Source organism: Saccostrea echinata, unplaced genomic scaffold (assembly GCF_033153115.1).
Source record: "Saccostrea echinata isolate AGI-Se365-2 ecotype Australia unplaced genomic scaffold, CSIRO_AGI_Sech_v1 ptg000030l, whole genome shotgun sequence".
Lineage (NCBI taxonomy): Eukaryota > Metazoa > Mollusca > Bivalvia > Ostreida > Ostreidae > Saccostrea > Saccostrea echinata.
In genome coordinates this window covers 10,617,274-10,622,667 of record NW_026889779.1, presented here as the reverse complement: position 1 = coordinate 10,622,667, position 5,394 = coordinate 10,617,274, and positions in this window count along the sequence as shown.

Here is a 5,394-nt window from a genome sequence, read left to right as displayed (position 1 = left end):
CTTAAACAAGTTTGAACACTTATATATATATATATATATATATATATATATATATATATATATATATATATATATATATATGTATATATATATATATATATATATATATATATATATATATATATATATATATATATATATATATACCCGGTCTAGAGAATTTTATTAAAATTCTTAAAAGATAAAAGTCGTACTCATTAATTTTGGAAATTTTGATGAAATTTTTGCTTTTGTTAAGAGCACCACTTCAGAAGGATACCCATGTAGAAATGACTTTGGTTTGTAGATGTCTTTAGCACAGCAGCAGTGTGATATCTTGTTGATGTTGTTTATTTATTGATATTTACACAATTTAAAGAAGTTCTACCTTTATTTGGCTTGAATATTATGTGTTACATATTTATGTTTTATGACAGTGCTCTATGCCTCATTACAAAGATCTACAGGTTAATTTATATGTGTTAAACAATGCTTTTTTTTTTTGCGATGTGCTTTGCAAATTTACAAAGAACATATAACGTGTGATGCTACCAAGTAAATGCAATCAGGTCATTGGTTTTTGTTAATCAGTGATTCTTAGACAGGTTTTTGTTTTGGGTAACACTAAAATCTAGAACCCAAGAAGTAGTGCTATTTGCATTTACAGTGTATTTTGTAGTTTTATTTAAGGCAGCTTAAGTCGTGTTCAGTTGGAACATCTACAAAAGGTGGCATATTGATTTGTCATGTTTTTAATAACCCACATCCTCATAATGTCAGTTATGATGTCAGAGATGATCATATGAATTGATTCATTACTTAGAACTCTTATAAAAACTATGGTTATTCTTAAGGAAATTACTTTTTTGAACATTTCATATGTAAGTCTGATTGAAACTTACAAGGCAGTACCATGCTTCATTCTAACTTTTTCCTGTTTTGGTCAAAGTTGCATCAAAGTTTGATATATACCTTGCTCGAAAACTGCAAATGACTTTTACTTAATGTATATGGTTGTGCCTTGTAAGAATTACAAAGCAATTTAAATTGTGCCTGGGGTTTTCCTTTTTTTTCTGTATGATTGGTTACTTGACCATAAATGTACACAGATGTCACAAAAACTAAGTGTAGAGTACAGCAGTGATCAGAATGTCTAAGTGGTGAGCAATATTATTTTATTCTTCTCGTCCTCAGTATTCACAGAGAGGTAATGGCTTATAAAGGTCTATCACTAGTAACACCTGTAAATAAAACAAATCACAGAGTAACACTGTCACAGTTCACTAACAGTCCCCCAACACAAGGCACTAACTAATTAAATTACTGGTCATACACATCTGTTTAAAATAAAAGATATACTGAAGAGGAGCAGCCAGTTAAGAATATTTTCATCTGATAGATGTATGTAATGAATTTGATTTTTGCAGATAATCTTTTTTGTTGCGAATTTCAGAACATTGTGTTATCATTTTCCATCCTTTAACTAGCATAATCTGAAGCTTAAGTATACAAACAAATTGTTTAGCATCCAAGTTGATTTTGTTATCTGGCAAACTGTTGTGTATAAGTACAGCACATTGATAGATATGTCTGATGATGAGGTCAAATCATGATGCTTAAGATTCAATTTTCTTGACAATTGTATGTGCTGTGGTCTATTGTTTTTGTTTTGTTTTAAGTAATAGTACATGATGAGATTTATACTTGCCAAAAATGTATACTTTCACTGTAAATTATACTTTCTGAAATTTTAAGTGTGTGTATTTCAATGCCCTGTAAATAAATCTTTCTTATTACTCTGTTAATGTCTGTTAGATGTGGAGTATCATACAGTGTTTATTAAAAGTAAAGTTATTGTAAATGGCATTTGTTATTCTTTAATAACTAACAAATAATTTTTGTTTGTAATGAAAACACAAAGAAATATTAATGAAAAAAAGAAATTCTGCACATGTGGAAGTTTTAGCTCTTCTGAGCCAAAGGATGCTATTGCCATTTATGCAGTTTGTGACACCTTTGTGAGGGCCATATCTCAAGAACCCTTGACCAGTTGTCAAAGAGCTAGGTTCACTTTATGCATAAAATGGCCCTGTAGATATACCAATTTATTGACTAACACATTATGCTCCATTTTAAACATCAAGATAAAGTAGAGTCCTAGTGCTTTCATTTCCTATTAAAATTTTTCTCCTCAAAGTCCAGGTCTTGGAAAACAAGCTTTATGGAATTGCAATGTTCTTGAATTTTAAGGAAAACAGGTATATTTGAGTACTTTCAGAGAAGAAAAATAATATGAGTGCACCCTCTGATCTAAAAAATAAAACATGTTTTGTAATCCTCAGAAACAGTTCTATCAGTAGATAATTGCATATTTTAGATCAGAGATTGCGCTCTATATTAATTATCGAAAAATACCTTTAAAAATTGGCTGTTTTTGTAGAATTGTTCAGGATACGAGGAAAATGATGCATTTCATGACGTCATAATGCATTGACTAACCAGAAAATTACGTCATTGTTAGTAGATTCGCGATCGCCATATGTCTAATTGAAATTTAATGCATTGTCAACTAAAACTAAGCAGTTTCAGTTTTTCAGAAATTCACAGGGCCAAAAAAGGCCCTAAGTGAACCTTGTTCTTTGTTGGGAGTATCCTTAATCCAAGGGCTTTCATTTGTACTGAAAATAGGGATGTGATACTTAACCAAGGGAAGATAGGGAAATAAAAACAAAAGTAGTAGTTGCTAAAAAAAATTTTTACTCAAGAACATGGGGCAGATCACCAAACTTACACATAAGGATGAGGATATGTGTAGATTAAATATTGTTCAAGATATCACCATGAGGCAAAGAATGTGGTCTCAAGGTCACTTCAAAAGTGACCTAACATGATTTTTTGTTGAAACTTTTAAATTTTGCCCACTAAAAGGACTAGGATCATCAAAGAAATTTTTAAACACTGCATAAAATTTTATGGTTTTGGCCCCAACCCTCAGGCCCCAGGAAGGCAAAGACAATGAAATTCACAATTTTTGTTCCCCTTCATGGTGTTTGAGATATGTTCAAAATGACTTAATTTACAAGAATTTCATTTTTGAGATGAGGATATTATTTAAAAAACCAAAAACAAACAACAAAAACAACCCCCATCCCCCCCACCCCCCAAAAAGAAAAATGTTTTTATTCACAATCAACGACAAACATGTGAAACGTGCTGAACAATCATACTTCTGTGTTTTAAATAAATCCGATTTTAAAATCTGTTCATTAGCGACTTCATTTATGTAAGCAGTGCCCTGATTATACACTAACGTGTTAATTGTTTTAACCTTCGTGTGAAGATAGGATTGTCGAGGTCCTCAAACTATTTTCAGGTAGTTCATCCCTCAGATTTTAAAAATCGTCAGTTAAATGGCTGAAATACTGATTAAAAAAAAATCACTGAATTCGCAAAGTAATATAGCTATTTATCAACATGCACTCATTTTTCGTCAAAATTAATCGATATAGTATTACGTATAGTTAATCATATTATACAAGGGATAATACAAAACGTTAAATATGTTTGTACCAAAATAACTATTGTGTGTATTTTCTAGTTGAAAATGAACAACAGACCGAATCAAAACGTATGACTTTTCAATACTCAATGCATATTTTCCCCAGAATAAATGAAAGACGAGGCTTTTTAACATCATAGACAAGAGTCACTGCTTCTTCAATAAAAATGGAGCTCACAAATTTTCATATCTAGTCATATCTTTTCATTGGTCATCTACAAACTTATTTTGTCAAAAACTATTTTGATTCTACACGCAAGTACTCTGGGGTTAATATTAAAAGATGCCCAACTTCTTCATTGACAATATCTATGTCGTTTTGCTGACCTGCAGGTCTCCCAACAATCATGAAATTGCCATGGGTCCTAACTGTGCCTCCTTTATTTTCAGACCTTTTTTAATTGCTTTTTTGATGCGCTCTATAATTATTGAATTCAGTGTTACTCTCTTTAAATGTACTAAAGATATCACAATTGAATTTATGTGCACAATGATTCAATTGAAGAATAACTGAACTATATGTGAAAGCTTCCTGTTGACATAATATATGTTCTAAACTATTCAGATCATGGGTCCTTTGGGGCAGGGTGAGGCCATAATAGGGGATCAGAGTTTTACATGGGACTATAAAAAAATTCAAAAGTCTGACTAAAAACCACAACAGAACCATTATTTTGCAATCATTCCCAAGTTGGTGATCCCCCCCCCCTCCCCAACAATTATGGGCCCTGGATTAGAGTTGGCTAAAATTGGCAAATTTTACTAAGGTTGTCTATGAGCAACCGGTACTCTCAATAGAAACTTCTCGGGCCACAACCTCAAATACAAATATTTTATTGGTGCAAACGTTTTTCCGACCTTCGACGTTAACGAGGTTCGCTCCTGAGCTTTTGAGCAGATTCTTATCTTAACCTATATTTCAAAAATTCTGCATAATGTTTTAATTCTTACAATAAATTTGGATTCTACAATGCCAATTTAACTATATTCAGTTAAAACTCCATGATTAAATTCCATACCAAAAGCATTAAGTGAGGAACTATATTTTGTGGCGGAAGGTTTTTTTTTAGAAGAAAATGATCATTTTTCCTATCGAAGAATTAAAAGTATGTTAAGTTTGGATTCCTATTTTTACATGTAGTCTGCACACATAGTTCTTTTGTGCAGTGGACTGTTTTATACTGGTCCTAAATTATCTATTAAAAAACCTGTCATGAATTCTATCATCATATTTGATAAATATAGCAAATATATTGTGGAAATGAAGAAAAAAATAGCCCTAATTTAAGCTTAAAATTAGCACTATTTTAGTAATATCTAAAAATTAACATCACAGACCCCCACTTTTAATTTTCTTTTCTGAATATATACGATACTACGATACTTTTAATCATTCTTCTTAAATTCAGTAAAATGTCATTACTTTCAAATGATTTTTTTTGCTTGTTAAATTTTAATACCAGAAAAATGAAAATGTTTGAGTGCAAAAAGGTCAAATAATTGAACATGCGGAGTAATTCAAAAATTTCTTCGTTGTTACAAATTTTAATGTGTCTATTTAAGATGAAATAAGACTGTGTTTGTTCACCATAATTTATTTGAACAAAAAATATTGAAGGAAAAACTTTAAAAATTGATTTATGTGTAAGACGTATTTACAGTGCAAAAAGGTCAAACTAAATGCTCTGTAGCGCCAAAAGAAGCGCATTGACCCCCATTTTTTGTTTTGATTTTTAATAAAGCTATGTGTATAAATTCTAAAAATATACTTGATAAAAAATTCTCATTACTTTTGATGGCAGGATCCAACCTCCTTAAGAGTACTCTGTTTCATTAGCATCGGGTTCGGCATACGA